General features: G+C 38.1%; 2 non-coding genes across 2 annotated transcripts; both read left to right on the top strand.

The window, feature by feature from the left end:
- Positions 1-4,165: 4,165 nt before the first annotated feature.
- Positions 4,166-4,284, top strand: LOC145678051 (5S ribosomal RNA). The gene has a single exon (XR_014130186.1). It is a non-coding gene; the product is annotated as a 5S ribosomal RNA (ribosomal RNA).
- A 13,064-nt stretch (positions 4,285-17,348) lies between these two features.
- On the top strand, positions 17,349-17,467 carry LOC145678052 (5S ribosomal RNA). The gene has a single exon (XR_014130187.1). It is a non-coding gene; the product is annotated as a 5S ribosomal RNA (ribosomal RNA).
- The last annotated feature ends 9,671 nt before the right edge of the window (positions 17,468-27,138 follow it).

The raw sequence follows: 27,138 nt of genomic DNA, 5'->3' as shown, positions 1-27,138 counted from the left end.
TGATATACTGACTTACCGCAGAAGTTCGACTGAATACGTTTCTCAGTTCCATGGGAGAACCTGGAGAAGCAAAAGCCTGCGCAACGGAAAATACTAAATAAACTTGTAGAGCAGGTCAAGATGTATCATCATGCCAAGTTTCATTCAGATCAGAGAAGTTTGGCTGCAGCCATTTTCATTACAAAGCACAAAATGGATGGTCCCTAACCTCGAGAATCTTCACAATTGTCGACGAGTTGAACTGCACTCATCTGATCAAAATCAAACTTAAAATGGCAGTTCACTTTCAACTGTTAAATAATATGATATGCAGGCTTCTGCTTTCCTAGTTACAGTCTATCCACTGTGGTATGCATATTAGTAGAAATGTGAGAGTGCATATTTATTAAAGATTTGCTTCAAAAAGCGATGAAAGACATAGGCATTCCCGCGGGCGGTGATAACAAGATGCCGGAAAACGAACAAGCAGAAAGAATATGGGCTGAAGAAGTGTAAACGACGACGCGGCGGCCCGTAAAGGTGTTGCCGTCCTATTAAATGAATAATATCAAAAGAAAGAAAAAAAAAGTAAAAAATTTCGCGCTCGTAATCAAGACAGAAAGCAACTAAAGGAAATCTTTGTTTTACGTCCCACGTTATGCCGCTTAGGCTAAAAGAGGCGCTGATTATGAGAAATGATTGAAATGGTGGTGGAATGAAGAAAGTGGGAGGAAACGGGAGAACCCCGCGGTAACCCACCGCACATAGTTTTTGTCCACCATAAAGTTAACTTGGCGGGGGCTCAAGACAGAAAGACGGTTGGAAAAACAAATAAACGATGTTCCATCCCGTAAAAATGTTGGCGACCTATGAAATCAATATTTTTTCTTAAAGAAAAAAAAAAGAATTAAAAAGAGAAAAAAAGGTCAAAATTTCGCGCTCGCTTCGCTCGCGATCAGCAGAGAAAAGAGGACGTGACGCACCCCTAAAAGTGTTGGCGACCGATTGAATAAATATTGTGGGTAAAAAAAAAAAAAAAAAAGTCAAAAATTTCGCGCTCGCTTCGCTCGCGATCAGCACAGAAAGAAGGACGTGACGCGCCCCTAAAGGTGTTGGCAACCGATTCAATACATATTGTCGGTAAAAAAAAAAAAAAAAAAAAACCGCTCGCTTCGCTCGCGATCGACATGAAAAAGGCAACGACGTGACGCCCCGTAAAATTGTCGGCGACCTATTCAATCAATATATTCGGTTGAAAAACAAAGTCAAAAGTTTCCCAATCGCTTCCCTGCCGATCGACATAAAAAAAAAGGCAACCCCTTCACCTCTCCTTATGCATTCATCAGTAAACATACAACCATAGATCACAATACCACTCACATCACCTATCAGTTCTCCACGTCCATCAAGATCCAATCATCGCCCTGGCCCTTTATGATGATACACAACATTACATGTTATTGTGTGCATTGCCCCGCGTTACAATACATGACCAAAAAAAAAAGAGAAAAAGAGCTGCACTGCCTTCAGTGTAGACATGTTCGTATTCGTAGAAAATGATTTTAGGTACACGATAGTACAGTAATCTATCTTCACATGCTTCAGATGTGAACGATACCTACACATGAAGAGGGCTCCCGAGGTTTCCTTTTCCAATAGGATGGAGCTCCACCACACTTGCAGAATGACGAGAAGTTATGTTAATAAATATATCCCAGAGTGTTTCGTAACTCGCCCTTGGTCCTAATGATGAAGCGTTCTTCAGATGGCCCCGATGTCTCCACACATGATACTATGCGACTTCTTTTCACGAGGCTCTCAAAGATCACGTTTGTGTCCTAACATTCTCTGCAGATATGACACAGCTGCGATAGCGGATCACAGAAGCCTTTCCTCTCCTTACAAGAGACGTGTTCATTCGAGCATGGGAGTAATTCGACTATCGATCAAATATCTCCCGTGTCACGATAGTAGTCACTTTCAATTCTTCTAACGAAGGTAAGAAAAAATGCTATACAAACTTCCTTTCGGTATATAAAGGATTAGGGGCCCAGAGAATATTTTCTTTCAAGAGGATACATTCTTTTTCGAACACCCTGTATATAGATCCTCTAATTATAACTGCAAACAAAATGTTGATTTTGCAATTGCTTCCATGAGAGAAAATTCTGTGCACTTTCTTTCTGAAGGGCCGGGCCTAAACGTTTTCCTTAATCATTAAATTTAGTAGTTATCTACAATTACATAGTTTTCCATTGTTCTCAAAATAAAGATTTTTCTCTATGAATTGTTGAATGTTGCTAGGGATATTGAAGTAATTCTTTTTAGTGTTTTTTTCTTTACAATAATGTACTGAACGCCTGCATTAAGGAAGTTCGTGTGTCCATCTTGCAAAATGTTTCGTCTTTTTTCATGCCCACTAAGATAAATATTCATTTTGCTCTTTTCTCCGTATGCAAACCACATTTCTTAAAGGCAACATTTTCATACAAATGTAGTACTAAAAACTTCTAATTGGCAACATCTGGGCTGCGAAGAGGAAAAAGAAAGAAATCTCGTACGTATTCGCGCGCAATTCGGAATTAGCCAATGAAAAGCACAAAAGCGGCCACCATCTCTCTCTCTTTCTTATTAACGGTTTTGTACTTTCTGCAGTTCTATCAGTGCTGCTAACCTCTTACTATATCATTGAATATGTATGTTTATATATATATATATATATATATATATATATATATATATATATATATATATATATATATATATATATATATATATATATATTACAAAAAATCATACTACTACGGAATAATATTAAATGCCTGTAAACCCTCATTTCTGTTTGCACTTTCTGTTACACTACCTTCCCCGAACTTCTTTCAAGTTATTAAGTGCAGAACGGGGAGTTATACATATTTACTTGCGCTTTCACAATATCTGCACATTGTGTAATAATAGGAGACGTATAAAATAAAACTATATACTAATACGTATATATATATATATATATATATATATATATATATATATATATATATATATATATATATATATATATACAGTACACATTCCACTATCCGAGGCTTTCCTTTTCTTTTCTTGCTGACGATAAATTACGCTCTTAGAAATGTTGTCTGAAAACAATAAGAATATGTGCAAAAAATACAATCAGAGGTAGAGGTCTTTAACAGGAACTAAGCAAGGGAGTTGAAAAATTTTTTATGCATGTAAAAAATATAGACATGAACCAACTTGTGAAATAAAAAGACCAGAAAACTACTCTTTCTAAATTATGTGTAAACTTTTTACCGAAAACGAAAGTTGCACGAAAGACTTTTTGTCCCTTTTTTGGCCTCCGGTGCTTGGGGTCCCTGGTTCAATCCCAGCTCGTGCCGTGTGAACTTTGTCGTGCATAAAGACCGTGCTCATGGGTTTTCTCGGGTTTCTCCCGTTTCCTCCCACTTTCTTCATTCAGTACTCATCATCACCGTCTCCTTTAGCGTAACCGGTATAAGTATGCGACGTAAATCTAAAGATTTCATTTCATTTCCCTTTTCTGCTCATACTGCTGATTATGCGCGATTATGCCAACATCCAACTCCGCGGATAATCGTGCGATTACTGTATATACAACTAATACAGATACGTAATTACATTATCAGTTACAGTATCGGTTTTTATTTACTAATTTGCCTCACTTTATTTGCATCCCTGCAGTAAATAATTCTTATCGATAATAGTTAAAATGTATATTACATTTTAGTGCTTCACGACTGAATGATCATCTGCCTTACGTTATCTCGCAGCTGAAGAGGATGCTACACTGAAAACTACCTTGCGTTATAAAGGGTAAGTGAAACATATCTTAAAAATATCTTTCATACATTTCATTGTGTACATTAAAGAATGTAAGTTTGCCTTTTTCCTGTAATCAATACTTAATAAAGGATTTATTTTTATTTATTTATATACAATTTCATACGTGGTTCGTGATAGTAAACTCGATAGGACATAGTGGCACTATGAACATCCGAATCACTCATCATTCGAACATTCAAATATTTATTCGAATATTAGTATATTCCAAGTAATGTTAACGACGTTAATATGCTTGCCTTTATAGTTAATAATGTCAATTCTTACTTAAAACATACTTCCTTAACAGGACATTGAAGAAAAGGTAGTTGCCAACGGCCATACCATGCTGAATATACCGGTTCTCGTCCGATCACCGAAGTCAAGCAGCATCGGGCCTGGTCAGTACTTGGATGGGTGACCGCCTGGGAACACCAGGTGCTGTTGGCATCTCTTTTTCAAATTTCATTATCCTTCAAGTACGAAAATACTAGAAACATTAATTTTATAGTACTTTCAAGAGATAATTTATCAACATTATTTCATAGCGATTAATCGATATTCTAAGCGTTATACCCACTATTTCTTACACTAACAGCCTGTTTATTTGCACGGCACATTAAAATAACCTGATTTCCGATCCGTGTGCACCTACTACTATACTTAACACGGAATGTATTACCACTTTTTAAAAGTAAATTATTATGACTAAGTGTAGATCTCCGGCGAGTAAATGCCTTTCGTATACAAGCACGACACATCTCCGCTATGTGCTTTACTTTTTTACTAACAGCATATAGAAATTGGATTTCAAGGTGTTTCTACATAACAGAATGAAGCAAATTTCGTGATTTAACTCTTTCGAATAATGTGTTGGTCCTGACAAGGACCGTTTGAAATGAAAAATCTTGAAGAAGATTTTTACTTAGAGCTTGTGTACTTGGTAACAGCCTTCGTACCCTCACTTACAGCGTGCTTGGCAAGTTCACCAGGCAAAAGAAGGCGCACAGCTGTTTGGATTTCCCGGCTGGTGATAGTTGACCGCTTATTGTAATGGGCCAAACGAGAAGCTTCAGCAGCAATACGCTCGAAGATGTCATTAACAAAGCTGTTCATGATACTCATAGCTTTGCTAGATATGCCAGTGTCAGGATGCACTTGCTTCAAAACTTTGTAGATGTAAATGGCATAGCTCTCCTTCCTCCTCCTCTTCTTCTTCTTATCTCCCTTGGAGATATTCTTTTGGGCTTTACCAGCCTTCTTTGCAGCCTTTCCGCTAGTTTTTGGTGGCATGATGACTCACTCGTTCAGCAAAATTAGATGTGTCCGCCGATTTATCGACTTCATTTAAATTACAGTACGTGTTTCAATTCGCGCCAACTGCCTTGCTTTTCATTTGATGCACTCGGGTGCACGCTTGAAGTAGTAACAAAACTGACTTGATTCATGGGAGGCCGCAATTTTTCCTCTCATCTTATTACGAAAGAATATTGAACAATGTCTGGTCGCGGCAAAGGTGGAAAAGTCAAGGGAAAGAGCAAGTCCCGCTCCAGCAGGGCTGGCCTTCAATTCCCAGTAGGCAGAATCCATCGTCTTTTGCGAAAGGGTAACTATGCCGAACGAGTTGGTGCTGGCGCTCCCGTGTATTTGGCTGCAGTCATGGAATACCTGGCAGCTGAAGTTCTTGAGTTGGCAGGCAACGCTGCTCGTGACAACAAGAAGACTAGGATTATTCCACGTCATCTGCAGTTAGCTATCCGTAACGACGAGGAATTAAACAAGTTGTTGTCTGGAGTTACAATCGCTCAGGGTGGTGTTTTGCCCAACATTCAAGCTGTACTTCTGCCCAAGAAAACTGAGAAGAAGGCATAAATGTAAGACCTATATCTCATACAAATCGGCCCTTATGAGGGCCACAAACCCCTTTATAGAGGAGATTTACGATTGAAATGAATTGTTTTCGATATACAGACTCATCAAAAGTGTCTGAGATAGTTGCTTAGTGTCATTCGAAATTCTCGCTGCTATTCGATTAATTAGTATGTGTAGTCGTCGATCGTAATTGAAGCCCATAGGAAGTCACACTATCTTTAGAATACTCCAAACAGCGATGTGCTTAGTTCCCACTACATTATTAATTATAAGATCATTACCTTTTGTATTGTCGCTAGCTACATTTTTTTGATATTTGCGTACATCGGGCTCATATTACCCAGAGGACAGGACAGTCGAGCCCAGATTCTCAGCAATGGAAGAAAACCTCATACCACATATTCTCATGTACTTCATGCTAGACAAAGGAATTTCCAACATTCTTAAAGCACTCATGTTTCTCTTGCGTTGGCTTGGCTGAAATTACTCTGTTCAATATGTTCTCGACATTTATTATTGTTCATTACTATGCCCCAATGACATCATGAACAGAGCGGATCAAAAAACTTTCCTAAATTTCTTTTGCAACATAGTAATGACATTAAATGCACACTTAAGTACGATTTATTCTTTGCAAGGTCGATATTCATATTTGTGTGATATGTGTTATATGTATATGGTTTGTAATACGCAACTACTCTTATTCTCTGATCTCAGAACTCATTTGCTACTGTGCCCAACGAGCGAGCCTAGGTTTCTTGTAACTACTGCCTTTCTTTAGTAAATAATGTGAAGTATACAATGCATTAACCTACATCTCATATTTGTATTACTCTTTATTTTACTAACCCGCTACGAAGTGTCATTAATTTACATGTAAATCACAATAGACACTACCGCAAAAGAAAAAAATCGAACCCAAGACCACGTAAACAAGATAAAGGACAAGATTCAGGTTTCTAACGCATTATTCGCCCCTCACAGCACAGTATAGAAGTTGTATAAGCCTCTATACGTACATCCTACTGTCAGAACAGAAATTCCGACTTGCGTTTCGCATCTCTCATGCTCGCTACTTCCAACAAATCGCCAATTTCCAACCAGAACCCCTTCTCCAGCATTAATACTGCTACATATGAATACGTATACATGAACGTACATAATGTAAAAAAAAACGTATGATTTTCTCAAATTAATCTCTCTACGTCTGTAATTTTGTGTGCATCAAAAGGCTTTAATGTAGTTACACGAATTCTTATAATCTAACAGAAAATCGCACAAAGTAAATCTTTCCCTTTATATAAATTTGTTGGCTCTGAAAAGAGCCGTTTATGCCAATTTTATATCCAAAATAGGAGGAACCCCAACTTAACCTCCGAAACCGTACAGGGTTCTTCCTTGCCTCTTCAAGGCATACACAACATCCATAGCTGTCACTGTCTTCCTCTTGGCGTGTTCTGTGTATGTAACAGCATCTCTGATTACGTTCTCCAGGAATACTTTCAATACTCCTCGGGTCTCTTCATAAATGAGACCAGAGATACGCTTCACACCACCACGGCGAGCAAGACGCCTAATAGCGGGTTTGGTGATACCCTGGATGTTGTCACGAAGAACTTTACGGTGGCGCTTGGCACCTCCTTTGCCAAGACCCTTGCCTCCTTTTCCACGTCCTGTCATTTCGATATGTTACTGCTTCGCTCACCACACACGAGAAATACAAGCCCAAGCAGCCCAAGACTCGTGGTTTTGTTCCTTCGATCATGCAGGGAAAGCACGGAGGAAAAACACAAAACGTGTCTAAGCCAATGAGAACTGTCCTTTTCGACTGACTTTATCCAATGAGAAATAGCTTGATTTAACGGTTTTGCTCTTTATATAACTTGACTTCATTCAGCGCGCAATTATTTGAAACAAGTCGTGACAGTTGCAATGGCACGTACCAAGCAGACAGCTAGGAAATCTACTGGAGGCAAAGCTCCTCGAAAGCAGCTTGCCACCAAAGCTGCAAGAAAGAGTGCTCCAGCTACCGGTGGAGTGAAAAAGCCCCATCGTTACAGGCCTGGTACTGTGGCTCTCCGAGAAATTCGTCGTTACCAGAAGAGCACTGAATTGCTCATCCGCAAGCTGCCCTTCCAACGACTCGTCCGAGAAATTGCACAAGATTTCAAGACAGATCTTCGCTTCCAAAGCTCAGCTGTCATGGCTTTACAGGAGGCAAGTGAAGCTTACCTTGTAGGGCTTTTCGAAGACACCAACTTGTGTGCTATTCACGCAAAGAGAGTCACAATCATGCCTAAGGACATTCAGCTTGCTCGCCGCATCCGTGGGGAACGTGCTTAAGTTTGAAGTTCTGGCACTGAGTTCAAAAACGGTCCTTTTTAGGACCAATACACTACTTAGAGATGCTGTTATCCTAACAAGGATCTTGTCCATACTTGTTATCTTTTTTTTTTAAATTCTCACGCCGTATGTTGCATAGTTAATACATCTACCTTCGTTTTCCTCTCGTTTCGTATATCATCCTATCTTTCAAGTATATTCTTTAGTTTTCCCCTATGTTTACCGATTGATTATCTTCGTTTTATGTGGTCAAGGATTCGATTTTGCCATATGTTGCATAAGTTAACTTCGATTCAACCACTGTTTGCCCTTCTCAACGTTATTAATCTCATAGAACTCGCAGGCGAAATATGTACTTCTTCCAAGGTAGCAAAAGTAATATTTTCTCAGAGGTCGCTGCTGTTGAATGCAAACGTTAAACTAAACTTTCTTTAAGTGTCTGTTTGTACTTAACATCAGTTCAATTGTACACCTACATTTCTGCTGGTGTTACTATTTTTCTTTATAGCAATATTACGAATTATAAGACGGTATCCGTGGTTATTAGCGTGTTCCCTTTTCCTAACACTTTCTCATTACACCAGTATTTCCATCATTCATTAGGCGTAATCACCCGTCTCCTTTATCATAAAAATCATAATAGTACGACGTTAAATTGAAACAGTCTACTTCACTTTCACGAGTTGTAATAAGTTCGAACATTTCTTTCACCCCAGCCTTGAAAAGAGTTGATTTTAGTTTAGTGTCCCTTTCAGCAGCAAGGCTGTTTCAAACGTGGACCTACTTATTAACGTGCAATGCGAAACATTTGAGCTCCCACCGAGAATCGAACCCAGTCAGCCTGCAAAAGTTTTTCTAACAAATGCATTAAGTGCGTTTTCTGTACTGTTTCGCTACTTGAAGATAGGAACAAGGAAAAAGTAAGTGATCACAAATTGACATTACGTAATGTGTTCCCCATTTTTTTTCGAGTACACCATTCTTGACACCCGTGAAAGCTTTCTTTCCCCACCCTCAATTCCCCTCTGTTATAAAGCACTTACATCAAGAAGTGCTTCGGTTAAAAAGAAAACTCAAAGTCCCTTGCGTGTATACTATACATTGCTATGAATGAACATGTGATAATGATAGGAAAAGCACAATTTTACTCTTCTCAAAGTATTTGATGGCTCTAAAAAGAGCCGTTTTAAAATGTCAGATGATTTACTGACACATTTACTTCTTCTTTGGTGCAGCCTTCTTAGCACTTTTCGGTTTTGCTGTAGCCTTCTTTGGCTTCGGGGCCTTTGGCTTCTTGGGAGTTTTTGCCTTCTTCACTTTAGATGGTGATTTCTTAGGTTTGGGAGCAGCAGCCTTTTTCTTTTCACCAGTCTTCTTGGGACGTTTAGCTGCTGGCTTTTTCGCAGGCTTCTTCTCCTTTGATGCTGATCGTTTCGCCTTGGTTGAAGATCCACCTTCAGGCTTCTCCTTCAGCGATGAAGCACTAAGCTTAAACGATCCAGATGCACCTTTTCCCTTGGTCTGAACCAAAGACCCAGAAGCAACTGCACTTCTCAAGTATTTCTTGATAAATGGAGCAAGCTTCTCGGCATCCACTTTGTAGTTCTGAGAGATGTATTTCTTAATAGCTTGCAGTGAACTTCCTCCCCTTTCCTTCAAATTCTTGATGGCGTTGTTCACCATTTCTGATGTTCTTGGATGAGAAGGTGTTGTTTTTGGTTTCTTAGGCTTTGCAGACTTCTTAGGAGAAGCCTGTGCCGGGGCTGCAGGTGCTGATGCCGTATCTGCCATTGCTTTCTGCAATAAACTCAACGATACTGAAGAATGAAATTTTCGCTGGCAGGCAGCGTTGAGTTTGGTTACGGAGCGCGGACCGGATAGAAAGCACTTGCTGAGGCGGGCTGAGGTAAACAGAAGTTCGTAGTTGCCACAACGATAAGTGTGTTTCCTTCTATTTTGATAAACGATTTTTTTCAGGTATTCAATGAATGCACCAGATCCTATTCTTCCTTACTGGCTAGAAGAAACTTTATTCCACATAACTCAAAAGGCATTTGTTTTTATTCGCTTTTCTATTTTATGTTTCAGTCATTGCTAAGTCGGTCACACTACTTTTTCACCCTCCTTGTGCTTATAATTTTCATAATTTAACATGGAAATACTTATCAATAAATAATTATATTACCATGGTAATTAACTTCAATCCTTCCTGTGATTATACGCAAAGTACCATCTTCGTACTGCTTACTATAGTTCAATGAAGGGAATCTATAAAGTAACGCGTGTCGCACACATCTGCCTTGCAAACTCCCTGGCCTACTTCCAATGTATAGACTTTTATTTCAAATCCTGATTTAATTTCATAATTTTCTGTAGATTTTAACATTTTATTACCCAGCTTCTTAATACGAATGACAATCAAGCCTAAATATTTATTCCCTTTAACTTTATTTTTCTTTTTTATTTTGTGCCTTGTTTCATATTTGTTCTTACGTTAGCAATTAACGCACTTACCGTAGTTATGTATGAACAGGTTGTTTCTATATTTATTTTATTCCAAATAAATTAAATATATATACGGATTATTTTATGGTAGTTGATATTTTCTGTTGTTTCCTACGTGAATTGAGGAAACGCACGGACTTTCGCCTAATTCTTGTGCTACTTTCATATGTCTGTATCTGTCGAATGCTGTCGATCTGTCGAAATGTGTATTACTATCTGTCGATTCATCGAGTGAACTGAATTCGTTAACCATTTCACCAGGCGCGCATGCATTTTTTTTTTCTTCTAAGGGATCCAAGCTTCGGGGGGCAAGGTTCCAATACTACAAGCCACTATGTCTATATACTATTATTCTGCATTCGAAAACACGATAAATATTCCACTTACTTTTTCACAAAAACATGATACAGACAGAGTACAGATGAAGTGTAAGATCAGATTTATATTGATGATACATCAATATTTTCCCTGTTAATAACTACATTTAATGAGAAAGTCTGCAAATGTATGTTCACTTAGGAACTTTTGCGAGGAGTCCGCACCCGGTGGACACCCCGTGAGTACGCCTCTGCACTTGACTATACTTCGAATTATACTGCAAACAGTTGTATTTTAGTTTCCCCGTTTAGTTCATCGATATCATTAACACAAAGAAAATAGATGTTATAGATGCGTATTCTCAGTTCTCGCTTTATATCCGGACGTCTGCAAAAATCTACTCCTTTTCTTTCTTTCACGCATCCACCAAACTAACAATGATTTGTATTATAATATTTGCGCATAAAATGTATATCTCATACCTTCCATGTTCTCAAGTATTCATAGACAAAAACGGTTACTTTCTGCGAACAAATTGTCCAAACACAGTGCAAATGTCATCTATAGATTGTCCTGGTTCCGTCTGCGTGTACATAACAATGCGTCATAATCATACATTGCACATTAAGGATATCAATTAATCTTCCCAAATTCCTAGATATGCCTGGCAAAAGTTCCGCGTGTTGTAAGGATATTACATTTGTACTACCGACAAGGTGGTATCTTCCAACATTGAAGTTCAATAAACCCCAAATGTGTCGGATATAGTATTTGATTTCTTGTCTCATTGTTTGCGTCAGAGATGTCTTCTCAAGTTAGGATTTACGATACATACAGGATGAGTTGTATATATTGTTGCTGCCAGCTCTATATTAATCCCATATTTGTAAACGAATAAAAACAGTATTCTAATTATAACAATGTGCTCACAATTAATTTTATTCTTAATTGTTATACGTATTGTTGATTAAAAATGAAAATGTTGCTAAGTGAATTTTATTAATATTTTCTGTTGCGTGATATAGGAAGTGAGTGAAATATTGGAGGAATATAGTGTGCGTAGCAGATGATGTGCAGTGGCTTTGGATCGCCTGTGATAAGGTAAGGCATTTGCTATTTTAATTAACACATTTTATATACTGTAATCCTAATTATTTTTATGTGAATGTGCTTACTACTTGTGTATTCAGTGGGACCGATGTTTTAATATGTATGGTCAAGCAGTGTCGAGCCTGGTCAGTGTGTGGATAGGTGACCATTTTTTGTAAATCGATAACATTTAACTTTGTAAACACGGATGAAGTAGAAGTATATTTATTTTATTTTTTACCTCAAATATGTAGGACACTTCTCCTTTGTACATCAATTATTATTATTAGTTCAACTTGTTTACAAGTTAAATGAAAAGAATAGTCGTTATCGTGTGATGATTGTGCTCATTAGGCTAAAGAAGACTCGTGATAAGAAAGAAAAGAAGAACGGTGCTCAAGTTTCGTCACAGCATATTCTCAAAAATTTACAGGCAAAATTCAGTGTTCTGCATGAAAAGGCATATTTGTACGAAAAAAAAAAAAAATTCTGCAGACGACAGAATTAAATAAAGTAATACACATGTATTTTAGAGTTACTGGTGTAAAATCATTACAAGTGCTTTGCCAGGTGGCCAATAAAAAGCACGAATACTATTTAAGGGAGCCAAAACAGGAGAAAGCTGGGGGCCTGAGCGATAGCAAGAATGTGCGTCCAAAGTGAACAGGAGCGAAGGCGACGCGGGTATACGTATAAGCAAGGGTAGTGGAAACCAGTTAGTTTTCGAGTTTCAATAGCACTTGTCATGCATCCATACTAGTAGCGCCCCGCTTGTAAACATTAAGTACACTATGCAAGAATACACCGCCGGTGGAAAATAGTACCTAATACAGTTATCTTTCATATATACTGACTTATTTTACAGTAGTAACCCAACACTAGTAAACGTAAAATAAAAGTGTATAACTTTATATTTAATTCTATCGCCTGGCTTAGTTTTTCACCTGTAAGATGTACTTATTTAGAGCAAGTTTCTTAACTAGCAAATTAAACCGAGAACCACAGCAACCATATATATATTCTTATGATGTACTTTCTTTGAGTGGTGTTCTCTGTCTATTCAATAACATTTTCTCAGTTTAATGCTAGCAAAAAACAAAACAAAATCAAAGTGTTTCTATATAAATTTAGTTCACCGTGTTGTAATATCACATGGAATTGAAAAACGAATAGTCGAACCTCTGCTATCTCGATCAAACTTCTCAGGATGATATACTGACTTACCGCAGAAGTTCGACTGAATACGTTTCTCAGTTCCATGGGAGAACCTGGAGAAGCAAAAGCCTGCGCAACGGAAAATACTAAATAAACTTGTAGAGCAGGTCAAGATGTATCATCATGCCAAGTTTCATTCAGATCAGAGAAGTTTGGCTGCAGCCATTTTCATTACAAAGCACAAAATGGATGGTCCCTAACCTCGAGAATCTTCACAATTGTCGACGAGTTGAACCTGCACTCATCTGATCAAAATCAAACTTAAAATGGCAGTTCACTTTCAACTGTTAAATAATATGATATGCAGGCTTCTGCTTTCCTAGTTACAGTCTATCCACTGTGGTATGCATATTAGTAGAAATGTGAGAGTGCATATTTATTAAGATTTGCTTCAAAAGCGATGAAAGACATAGGCATTCCCGCGGGCGGTGATAACAAGATGCCGGAAAACGAACAAGCAGAAAGAATATGGGCTGAAGAAGTGTAAACGACGACGCGGCGGCCCGTAAAGGTGTTGCCGTCCTATTAAATGAATAATATCAAAAGAAAGAAAAAAAAAGTAAAAATTTCGCGCTCGTAATCAAGACAGAAAGCAACTAAAGGAAATCTTTGTTTTACGTCCCACGTTATGCCGCTTAGGCAAAAAGGGCGCTGATTATGAGAAATGATTGAAATGGTGGTGGAATGAAGAAAGTGGGAGGAAACGGGAGAACCCCGCGGTAACCCACCGCACATAGTTTTTGTCCACCATAAAGTTAACTTGGCGGGGGCTCAAGACAGAAAGACGGTTGGAAAAACAAATAAACGATGTTCCATCCCGTAAAAATGTTGGCGACCTATGAAATCAATATTTTTTCTTAAAGAAAAAAAAAAGAATTAAAAAGAGAAAAAAAGGTCAAAATTTCGCGCTCGCTTCGCTCGCGATCAGCAGAGAAAAGAGGACGTGACGCACCCCTAAAAGTGTTGGCGACCGATTGAATAAATATTGTGGGTAAAAAAAAAAAAAAAAAAGTCAAAAATTTCGCGCTCGCTTCGCTCGCGATCAGCACAGAAAGAAGGACGTGACGCGCCCCTAAAGGTGTTGGCAACCGATTCAATACATATTGTCGGTAAAAAAAAAAAAAAAAAAAAACGCTCGCTTCGCTCGCGATCGACATGAAAAAGGCAACGACGTGACGCCCCGTAAAATTGTCGGCGACCTATTCAATCAATATATCGGTTGAAAAACAAAGTCAAAAGTTTCCCAATCGCTTCCCTGCCGATCGACATAAAAAAAAAGGCATACCCCTTCACCTCTCCTTATGCATTCATCAGTAAACATACAACCATAGATCACAATACCACTCACATCACCTATCAGTTCTCCACGTCCATCAAGATCCAATCATCGCCCTGGCCCTTTATGATGATACACAACATTACATGTTATTGTGTGCATTGCCCCGCGTTACAATACATGACCAAAAAAAAAAAGAGAAAAAGAGCTGCACTGCCTTCAGTGTAGACATGTTCGTATTCGTAGAAAATGATTTTAGGTACACGATAGTACAGTAATCTATCTTCACATGCTTCAGATGTGAACGATACCTACACATGAAGAGGGCTCCCGAGGTTTCCTTTTCCAATAGGAGGAGCTCCACCACACTTGCAGAATGACGAGAAGTTATGTTAATAAATATATCCCAGAGTGTTTCGTAACTCGCCCTTGGTCCTAATGATGAAGCGTTCTTCAGATGGCCCCGATGTCTCCACACATGATACTATGCGACTTCTTTTCACGAGGCTCTCAAAGATCACGTTTGTGTCCTAACATTCTCTGCAGATATGACACAGCTGCGATAGCGGATCACAGAAGCCTTTCCTCTCCTTACAAGAGACGTGTTCATTCGAGCATGGGAGTAATTCGACTATCGATCAAATATCTCCCGTGTCACGATAGTAGTCACTTTCAATTCTTCTAACGAAGGTAAGAAAAAATGCTATACAAACTTCCTTTCGGTATATAAAGGATTAGGGGCCCAGAGAATATTTTCTTTCAAGAGGATACATTCTTTTCGAACACCCTGTATATAGATCCTCTAATTATAACTGCAAACAAAATGTTGATTTTGCAATTGCTTCCATGAGAGAAAATTCTGTGCACTTTCTTTCTGAAGGGCCGGGCCTAAACGTTTTCCTTAATCATTAAATTTAGTAGTTATCTACAATTACATAGTTTTCCATTGTTCTCAAAATAAAGATTTTTCTCTATGAATTGTTGAATGTTGCTAGGGATATTGAAGTAATTCTTTTTAGTGTTTTTTCTTTACAATAATGTACTGAACGCCTGCATTAAGGAAGTTCGTGTGTCCATCTTGCAAAATGTTTCGTCTTTTTTCATGCCCACTAAGATAAATATTCATTTGCTCTTTTCTCCGTATGCAAACCACATTTCTTAAAGGCAACATTTTCATACAAATGTAGTACTAAAACTTCTAATTGGCAACATCTGGGCTGCGAAGAGGAAAAAGAAAGAAATCTCGTACGTATTCGCGCGCAATTCGGAATTAGCCAATGAAAAGCACAAAAGCGGCCACCATCTCTCTCTCTTTCTTATTAACGGTTTTGTACTTTCTGCAGTTCTATCAGTGCTGCTAACCTCTTACTATATCATTGAATATGTATGTTTATATATATATATATATATATATATATATATATATATATATATATATATATATATATATATATATATATATATATATATATATATATATATATATATATTTTACAAAAAATCATACTACTACGGAATAATATTAAATGCCTGTAAACCCTCATTTCTGTTTGCACTTTCTGTTACACTACCTTCCCCGAACTTCTTTCAAGTTATTAAGTGCAGAACGGGGAGTTATACATATTTACTTGCGCTTTCACAATATCTGCACATTGTGTAATAATAGGAGACGTATAAAATAAAACTATATACTAATACGTATATATATATATATATATATATATATATATATATATATATATATATATATATATATATATATATATATACAGTACACATTCCACTATCCGAGGCTTTCCTTTTCTTTTCTTGCTGACGATAAATTACGCTCTTAGAAATGTTGTCTGAAAAACAATAAGAATATGTGCAAAAAATACAATCAGAGGTAGAGGTCTTTAACAGGAACTAAGCAAGGGAGTTGAAAAATTTTTTATGCATGTAAAAAATATAGACATGAACCAACTTGTGAAATAAAAAGACCAGAAAACTACTCTTTCTAAATTATGTGTAAACTTTTTACCGAAAACGAAAGTTGCACGAAAGACTTTTTGTCCCTTTTTTGGCCTCCGGTGCTTGGGGTCCCTGGTTCAATCCCAGCTCGTGCCGTGTGAACTTTGTCGTGCATAAAGACCGTGCTCATGGGTTTTCTCGGGTTTCTCCCGTTTCCTCCCACTTTCTTCATTCAGTACTCATCATCACCGTCTCCTTTAGCGTAACCGGTATAAGTATGCGACGTAAATCTAAAGATTTCATTTCATTTCCCTTTTCTGCTCATACTGCTGATTATGCGCGATTATGCAACATCCAACTCCGCGGATAATCGTGCGATTACTGTATATACAACTAATACAGATACGTAATTACATTATCAGTTACAGTATCGGTTTTTATTTACTAATTTGCCTCACTTTATTTGCATCCCTGCAGTAAATAATTCTTATCGATAATATTTAAAATGTATATTACATTTTAGTGCTTCACGACTGAATGATCATCTGCCTTACGTTATCTCGCAGCTGAAGAGGATGCTACACTGAAAACTACCTTGCGTTATAAAGGGTAAGTGAAACATATCTTAAAAATATCTTTCATACATTTCATTGTGTACATTAAAGAATGTAAGTTTGCCTTTTTCCTGTAATCAATACTTAATAAAGGATTTATTTTTATTTATTTATATACAATTTCATACGTGGTTCGTGATAGTAAACTCGATAGGACATAGTGGCACTATGAACATCCGAATCACTCATCATTCGAACATTCAAATATTTATTCGAATATTAGTATATTCCAAGTAATGTTAACGACGTTAATATGCTTGCCTTTATAGTTAATAATGTCAATTGACAAACCTACGTAGCTACAATAACTCACTCGAAGCCATATGCATTCGCCCAACGGCCATACCATGCTGAATATACCGGTTCTCGTCCGATCACCGAAGTCAAGCAGCATCGGGCCTGGTCAGTACTTGGATGGGTGACCGCCTGGGAACACCAGGTGCTGTTGGCATCTCTTTTTCAAATTTCATTATCCTTCAAGTACGAAAATACTAGAAACATTAATTTTATAGTACTTTCAAGAGATAATTTATCAACATTATTTCATAGCGATTAATCGATATTCTAAGCGTTATACCCACTATTTCTTACACTAACAGCCTGTTTATTTGCACGGCACATTAAAATAACCTGATTTCCGATCCGTGTGCACCTACTACTATACTTAACACGGAATGTATTACCACTTTTTAAAAGTAAATTATTATGACTAAGTGTAGATCTCCGGCGAGTAAATGCCTTTCGTATACAAGCACGACACATCTCCGCTAGTGCTTTACTTTTTTACTAACAGCATATAGAAATTGGATTTCAACGTGTTTCTACATAACAGAATGAAGCAAATTTCGTGATTTAACTCTTTCGAATAATGTGTTGGTCCTGACAAGGACCGTTTGAAATGAAAAATCTTGAAGAAGATTTTTACTTAGAGCTTGTGTACTTGGTAACAGCCTTCGTACCCTCACTTACAGCGTGCTTGGCAAGTTCACCAGGCAAAAGAAGGCGCACAGCTGTTTGGATTTCCCGGCTGGTGATAGTTGACCGCTTATTGTAATGGGCCAAACGAGAAGCTTCAGCAGCAATACGCTCGAAGATGTCATTAACAAAGCTGTTCATGATACTCATAGCTTTGCTAGATATGCCAGTGTCAGGATGCACTTGCTTCAAAACTTTGTAGATGTAAATGGCATAGCTCTCCTTCCTCCTCCTCTTCTTCTTCTTATCTCCCTTGGAGATATTCTTTTGGGCTTTACCAGCCTTCTTTGCAGCCTTTCCGCTAGTTTTTGGTGGCATGATGACTCACTCGTTCAGCAAAATTAGATGTGTCCGCCGATTTATCGACTTCATTTAAATTACAGTACGTGTTTCAATTCGCGCCAACTGCCTTGCTTTTCATTTGATGCACTCGGGTGCACGCTTGAAGTAGTAACAAAACTGACTTGATTCATGGGAGGCCGCAATTTTTCCTCTCATCTTATTACGAAAGAATATTGAACAATGTCTGGTCGCGGCAAAGGTGGAAAAGTCAAGGGAAAGAGCAAGTCCCGCTCCAGCAGGGCTGGCCTTCAATTCCCAGTAGGCAGAATCCATCGTCTTTTGCGAAAGGGTAACTATGCCGAACGAGTTGGTGCTGGCGCTCCCGTGTATTTGGCTGCAGTCATGGAATACCTGGCAGCTGAAGTTCTTGAGTTGGCAGGCAACGCTGCTCGTGACAACAAGAAGACTAGGATTATTCCACGTCATCTGCAGTTAGCTATCCGTAACGACGAGGAATTAAACAAGTTGTTGTCTGGAGTTACAATCGCTCAGGGTGGTGTTTTGCCCAACATTCAAGCTGTACTTCTGCCCAAGAAAACTGAGAAGAAGGCATAAATGTAAGACCTATATCTCATACAAATCGGCCCTTATGAGGGCCACAAACCCCTTTATAGAGGAGATTTACGATTGAAATGAATTGTTTTCGATATACAGACTCATCAAAAGTGTCTGAGATAGTTGCTTAGTTTCATTCGAAATTCTCGCTGCTATTCGATTAATTAGTATATGTGTAGTCGTCGATCGTAATTGAAGCCCATAGGAAGTCACACTAACTTTAGAATACTCCAAACAGCGATGTGCTTAGTTCCCACTACATTATTAATTATAAGATCATTACCTTTTGTATTGTCGCTAGCTACATTTTTTTGATATTTGCGTACATCGGGCTCATATTACCCAGAGGACAGGACAGTCGAGCCCAGATTCTCAGCAATGGAAGAAAACCTCATACCACATATTCTCATGTACTTCATGCTAGACAAAGGAATTTCCAACATTCTTAAAGCACTCATGTTTCTCTCTTGCGTTGGCTTGGCTGAAATTACTCTGTTCAATATGTTCTCGACATTTATTATTGTTCATTACTATGCCCCAATGACATCATGAACAGAGCGGATCAGAAAACTTTCCTAAATTTCTTTTGCAACATAGTAATGACATTAAATGCACACTTAAGTACGATTTATTCTTTGCAAGGTCGATATTCATATTTGTGTGATATGTGTTATATGTATATGGTTTGTAATACGCAACTACTCTTATTCTCTGATCTCAGAACTCATTTGCTACTGTGCCCAACGAGCGAGCCTAGGTTTCTTGTAACTACTGCCTTTCTTTAGTAAATAATGTGAAGTATACAATGCATTAACCTACATCTCATATTTGTATTACTCTTTATTTTAGTAACCCGCTACGAAGTGTCATTAATTTACATGTAAATCACAATAGACACTACCGCAAAAGAAAGAAATCGAACCCAAGACCACGTAAACAAGATAAAGGACAAGATTCAGGTTTCTAACGCATTATTCGCCCCTCACAGCACAGTATAGAAGTTGTATAAGCCTCTATACGTACATCCTACTGTCAGAACAGAAATTCCGACTTGCGTTTCGCATCTCTCATGCTCGCTACTTCCAACAAATCGCCAATTTCCAACCAGAACCCCTTCTCCAGCATTAATACTGCTACATGATATGAATACGTATACATGAACGTACATAATGTAAAAAAAAACGTATGATTTTCTCAAATTAATCTCTCTACGTCTGTAATTTAGTGTGCATCAAAAGGCTTTAATGTAGTTACACGAATTCTTATAATCTAACAGAAAATCGCACAAAGTAAATCTTTCCCTTTATATAAATTTGTTGGCTCTGAAAAGAGCCGTTTATGCCAATTTTATATCCAAAATAGGAGGAACCCCAACTTAACCTCCGAAACCGTACAGGGTTCTTCCTTGCCTCTTCAAGGCATACACAACATCCATAGCTGTCACTGTCTTCCTCTTGGCGTGTTCTGTGTATGTAACAGCATCTCTGATTACGTTCTCCAGGAATACTTTCAATACTCCTCGGGTCTCTTCATAAATGAGACCAGAGATACGCTTCACACCACCACGGCGAGCAAGACGCCTAATAGCGGGTTTGGTGATACCCTGGATGTTGTCACGAAGAACTTTACGGTGGCGCTTGGCACCTCCTTTGCCAAGACCCTTGCCTCCTTTTCCACGTCCTGTCATTTCGATATGTTACTGCTTCGCTCACCACACACGAGAAATACAAGCCCAAGCAGCCCAAGACTCGTGGTTTTGTTCCTTCGATCATGCAGGGAAAGCACGGAGGAAAAACACAAAACGTGTCTAAGCCAATGAGAACTGTCCTTTTCGACTGACTTTATCCAATGAGAAATAGCTTGATTTAACGGTTTTGCTCTTTATATAACTTGACTTCATTCAGCGCGCAATTATTTGAAACAAGTCGTGACAGTTGCAATGGCACGTACCAAGCAGACAGCTAGGAAATCTACTGGAGGCAAAGCTCCTCGAAAGCAGCTTGCCACCAAAGCTGCAAGAAAGAGTGCTCCAGCTACCGGTGGAGTGAAAAAGCCCCATCGTTACAGGCCTGGTACTGTGGCTCTCCGAGAAATTCGTCGTTACCAGAAGAGCACTGAATTGCTCATCCGCAAGCTGCCCTTCCAACGACTCGTCCGAGAAATTGCACAAGATTTCAAGACAGATCTTCGCTTCCAAAGCTCAGCTGTCATGGCTTTACAGGAGGCAAGTGAAGCTTACCTTGTAGGGCTTTTCGAAGACACCAACTTGTGTGCTATTCACGCAAAGAGAGTCACAATCATGCCTAAGGACATTCAGCTTGCTCGCCGCATCCGTGGGGAACGTGCTTAAGTTTGAAGTTCTGGCACTGAGTTCAAAAACGGTCCTTTTTAGGACCAATACACTACTTAGAGATGCTGTTATCCTAACAAGGATCTTGTCCATACTTGTTATCTTTTTTTTTTAAATTCTCACGCCGTATGTTGCATAGTTAATACATCTACCTTCGTTTTCCTGTCGTTTCGTATATCATCCTATCTTTCAAGTATATTCTTTAGTTTTCCCCTATGTTTACCGATTGATTATCTTCGTTTTATGTGGTCAAGGGTTCGATTTTGCCATATGTTGCATAACTTAACTTCGATTCAACCACTGTTTGCCCTTCTCAACGTTATTAATCTGATAGAACTCGCAGGCGAAATATGTACTTCTTCCAAGGTAGCAAAAGTAATATTATTTTGTCAGAGGTCGCTGCTGTTGAATGCAAACGTTAAACTAAACTTTCTTTAAGTGTCTGTTTGTACTTAACATCAGTTCAATTGTACACCTACATTTCTGCTGGTGTTACTATTTTTCTTTATAGCAATATTACGAATTATAAGACGGTATCCGTGGTTATTAGCGTGTTCCCTTTTCCTAACACTTTCTCATTACACCAGTATTTCCATCATTCATTAGGCGTAATCACCCGTCTCCTTTATCATAAAAATCATAATAGTACGACGTTAAATTGAAACATAGTCTACTTCACTTTCACGAGTTGTAATAAGTTCGAACATTTCTTTCACCCCAGCCTTGAAAAGAGTTGATTTTAGTTTAGTGTCCCTTTCAGCAGCAAGGCTGTTTCAAACGTGGACCTACTTATTAACGTGCAATGCGAAACATTTGAGCTCCCACCGAGAATCGAACCCAGTCAGCCTGCAAAAGTTTTTCTAACAAATGCATTAAGTGCGTTTTCTGTACTGTTTCGCTACTTGAAGATAGGAACAAGGAAAAAGTAAGTGATCACAAATTGACATTACGTAATGTGTTCCCCATTTTTTTTCGAGTACACCATTCTTGACACCCGTGAAAGCTTTCTTTCCCCACCCTCAATTCCCCTCTGTTATAAAGCACTTACATCAAGAAGTGCTTCGGTTAAAAAGAAAACTCAAAGTCCCTTGCGTGTATACTATACATTGCTATGAATGAACATGTGATAATGATAGGAAAAGCACAATTTTACTCTTCTCAAAGTATTTGATGGCTCTAAAAAGAGCCGTTTTAAAATGTCAGATGATTTACTGACACATTTACTTCTTCTTTGGTGCAGCCTTCTTAGCACTTTTCGGTTTTGCTGTAGCCTTCTTTGGCTTCGGGGCCTTTGGCTTCTTGGGAGTTTTTGCCTTCTTCACTTTAGATGGTGATTTCTTAGGTTTGGGAGCAGCAGCCTTTTTCTTTTCACCAGTCTTCTTGGGACGTTTAGCTGCTGGCTTTTTCGCAGGCTTCTTCTCCTTTGATGCTGATCGTTTCGCCTTGGTTGAAGATCCACCTTCAGGCTTCTCCTTCAGCGATGAAGCACTAAGCTTAAACGATCCAGATGCACCTTTTCCCTTGGTCTGAACCAAAGACCCAGAAGCAACTGCACTTCTCAAGTATTTCTTGATAAATGGAGCAAGCTTCTCGGCATCCACTTTGTAGTTCTGAGAGATGTATTTCTTAATAGCTTGCAGTGAACTTCCTCCCCTTTCCTTCAAATTCTTGATGGCGTTGTTCACCATTTCTGATGTTCTTGGATGAGAAGGTGTTGTTTTTGGTTTCTTAGGCTTTGCAGACTTCTTAGGAGAAGCCTGTGCCGGGGCTGCAGGTGCTGATGCCGTATCTGCCATTGCTTTCTGCAATAAACTCAACGATACTGAAGAATGAAATTTTCGCTAGCAGGCAGCGTTGAGTTTGGTTACGGAGCGCGGACCGGATAGAAAGCACTTGCTGAGGCGGGCTGAGGTAAACAGAAGTTCGTAGTTGCCACAACGATAAGTGTGTTTCCTTCTATTTTGATAAACGATTTTTTTCAGGTATTCAATGAATGCACCAGATCCTATTCTTCCTTACTGGCTAGAAGAAACTTTATTCCACATAACTCAAAAGGCATTTGTTTTTATTCGCTTTTCTATTTTATGTTTCAGTCATTGCTAAGTCGGTCACACTACTTTTTCACCCTCCTTGTGCTTATAATTTTCATAATTTAACATGGAAATACTTATCAATAAATAATTATATTACCATGGTAATTAACTTCAATCCTTCCTGTGATTATACGCAAAGTACCATCTTCGTACTGCTTACTATAGTTCAATGAAGGGAATCTATAAAGTAACGCGTGTCGCACACATCTGCCTTGCAAACTCCCTGGCCTACTTCCAATGTATAGACTTTTATTTCAAATCCTGATTTAATTTCATAATTTTCTGTAGATTTTAACATTTTATTACCCAGCTTCTTAATACGAATGACAATCAAGCCTAAATATTTATTCCCTTTAACTTTATTTTTCTTTTTTATTTTGTGCCTTGTTTCATATTTGTTCTTACGTTAGCAATTAACGCACTTACCGTAGTTATGTATGAACAGGTTGTTTCTATATTTATTTTATTCCAAATAAATTAAATATATATACGGATTATTTTATGGTAGTTGATATTTTCTGTTGTTTCCTACGTGAATTGAGGAAACGCACGGACTTTCGCCTAATTCTTGTGCTACTTTCATATGTCTGTATCTGTCGAATGCTGTCGATCTGTCGAAATGTGTATTACTATCTGTCGATTCATCGAGTGAACTGAATTCGTTAACCATTTCACCAGGCGCGCATGCATTTTTTTTTCTTCTAAGGGATCCAAGCTTCGGGGGGCAAGGTTCCAATACTACAAGCCACTATGTCTATATACTATTATTCTGCATTCGAAAACACGATAAATATTCCACTTACTTTTTCACAAAAACATGATACAGACAGAGTACAGATGAAGTGTAAGATCAGATTTATATTGATGATACATCAATATTTTCCCTGTTAATAACTACATTTAATGAGAAAGTCTGCAAATGTATGTTCACTTAGGAACTTTTGCGAGGAGTCCGCACCCGGTGGACACCCCGTGAGTACGCCTCTGCACTTGACTATACTTCGAATTATACTGCAAACAGTTGTATTTTAGTTTCCCCGTTTAGTTCATCGATATCATTAACACAAAGAAAATAGATGTTATAGATGCGTATTCTCAGTTCTCGCTTTATATCCGGACGTCTGCAAAAATCTACTCCTTTTCTTTCTTTCACGCATCCACCAAACTAACAATGATTTGTATTATAATATTTGCGCATAAAATGTATATCTCATACCTTCCATGTTCTCAAGTATTCATAGACAAAAACGGTTATTTTCTGCGAACAAATTGTCCAAACACAGTGCAAATGTCATCTATAGATTGTCCTGGTTCCGTCTGCGTGTACATAACAATGCGTCATAATCATACATTGCACATTAAGGATATCAATTAATCTTCCCAAATTCCTAGATATGCCTGGCAAAAGTTCCGCGTGTTGTAAGGATATTACATTTGTACTACCGACAAGGTGGTATCTTCCAACATTGAAGTTCAATAAACCCCAAATGTGTCGGATATAGTATTTGATTTCTTGTCTCATTGTTTGCGTCAGAGATGTCTTCTCAAGTTAGGATTTACGATACATACAGGATGAGTTGTATATATTGTTGCTGCCAGCTCTATATTAATCCCATATTTGTAAACGAATAAAAACAGTATTCTAATTATAACAATGTGCTCACAATTAATTTTATTCTTAATTGTTATACGTATTGTTGATTAAAAATGAAAATGTTGCTAAGTGAATTTTATTAATATTTTCTGTTGCGTGATATAGGAAGTGAGTGAAATATTGGAGGAATATAGTGTGCGTAGCAGATGATGTGCAGTGGCTTTGGATCGCCTGTGATAAGGTAAGGCATTTGCTATTTTAATTAACGCATTTTATATACTGTAATCCTAATTATTTTTATGTGAATGTGCTTACTACTTGTGTATTCAGTGGGACCGATGTTTTAATATGTATGGTCAAGCAGTGTCGAGCCTGGTCAGTGTGTGGATAGGTGACCATTTTTTGTAAATCGATAACATTTAACTTTGTAAACACGGATGAAGTAGAAGTATATTTATTTTATTTTTTACCTCAAATATGTAGGACACTTCTCCTTTGTACATCAATTATTATTATTAGTTCAACTTGTTTACAAGTTAAATGAAAAGAATAGTCGTTATCGTGTGATGATTGTGCTCATTAGGCTAAAGAAGACTCGTGATAAGAAAGAAAAGAAGAACGGTGCTCAAGTTTCGTCACAGCATATTCTCAAAAATTTACAGGCAAAATTCAGTGTTCTGCATGAAAAGGCATATTTGTACGAAAAAAAAAAAAATTCTGCAGACGACAGAATTAAATAAAGTAATACACATGTATTTTAGAGTTACTGGTGTAAAATCATTACAAGTGCTTTGCCAGGTGGCCAATAAAAAGCACGAATACTATTTAAGGGAGCCAAAACAGGAGAAAGCTGGGGGCCTGAGCGATAGCAAGAATGTGCGTCCAAAGTGAACAGGAGCGAAGGCGACGCGGGTATACGTATAAGCAAGGGTAGTGGAAACCAGTTAGTTTTCGAGTTTCAATAGCACTTGTCATGCATCCATACTAGTAGCGCCCCGCTTGTAAACATTAAGTACACTATGCAAGAATACACCGCCGGTGGAAAATAGTACCTAATACAGTTATCTTTCATATATACTGACTTATTTTACAGTAGTAACCCAACACTAGTAAACGTAAAATAAAAGTGTATAACTTTATATTTAATTCTATCGCCTGGCTTAGTTTTTCACCTGTAAGATGTACTTATTTAGAGCAAGTTTCTTAACTAGCAAATTAAACCGAGAACCACAGCAACCATATATATATTCTTATGATGTACTTTTCTTTGAGTGGTGTTCTCTGTCTATTGAATAACATTTTCTCAGTTTAATGCTAGCAAAAAACAAAACAAAATCAAAGTGTTTCTATATAAATTTAGTTCACCGTGTTGTAATATCACATGGAATTGAAAAACGAATAGTCGAACCTCTGCTATCTCGATCAAACTTCTCAGGATGATATACTGACTTACCGCAGAAGTTCGACTGAATACGTTTCTCAGTTCCATGGGAGAACCTGGAGAAGCAAAAGCCTGCGCAACGGAAAATACTAAATAAACTTGTAGAGCAGGTCAAGATGTATCATCATGCCAAGTTTCATTCAGATCAGAGAAGTTTGGCTGCAGCCATTTTCATTACAAAGCACAAAATGGATGGTCCCTAACCTCGAGAATCTTCACAATTGTCGACGAGTTGAACTGCACTCATCTGATCAAAATCAAACTTAAAATGACAGTTCACTTTCAACTGTTAAATAATATGATATGCAGGCTTCTGCTTTCCTAGTTACAGTCTATCCACTGTGGTATGCATATTAGTACAAATGTGAGAGTGCATATTTATTAAAGATTTGCTTCAAAAAGCGATGAAAGACATAGGCATTGCCGCGGGCGGTGATAACAAGATGCCGGAAAACGAACAAGCAGAAAGAATATGGGCTGAAGAAGTGTAAACGACGACGCGGCGGCCCGTAAAGGTGTTGCCGTCCTATTAAATGAATAATATCAAAAGAAAGAAAAAAAAAGTAAAAAATTTCGCGCTCGTAATCAAGACAGAAAGCAACTAAAGGAAATCTTTGTTTTACGTCCCACGTTATGCCGCTTAGGCTAAAAGAGGCGCTGATTATGAGAAATGATTGAAATGGTGGTGGAATGAAGAAAGTGGGAGGAAACGGGAGAACCCCGCGGTAACCCACCGCACATAGTTTTTGTCCACCATAAAGTTAACTTGGCG

The sequence above is a fragment of the Thermobia domestica genome, unplaced genomic scaffold, assembly GCF_964235325.1.
Source record: "Thermobia domestica unplaced genomic scaffold, izTheDome1.hap1.1 HAP1_SCAFFOLD_1774, whole genome shotgun sequence".
NCBI classification, from domain to species: domain Eukaryota; kingdom Metazoa; phylum Arthropoda; class Insecta; order Zygentoma; family Lepismatidae; genus Thermobia; species Thermobia domestica.
The sequence above is the reverse complement of the archived record's forward strand: the minus strand, read 5'-3'. Positions and strand labels throughout refer to the sequence as shown.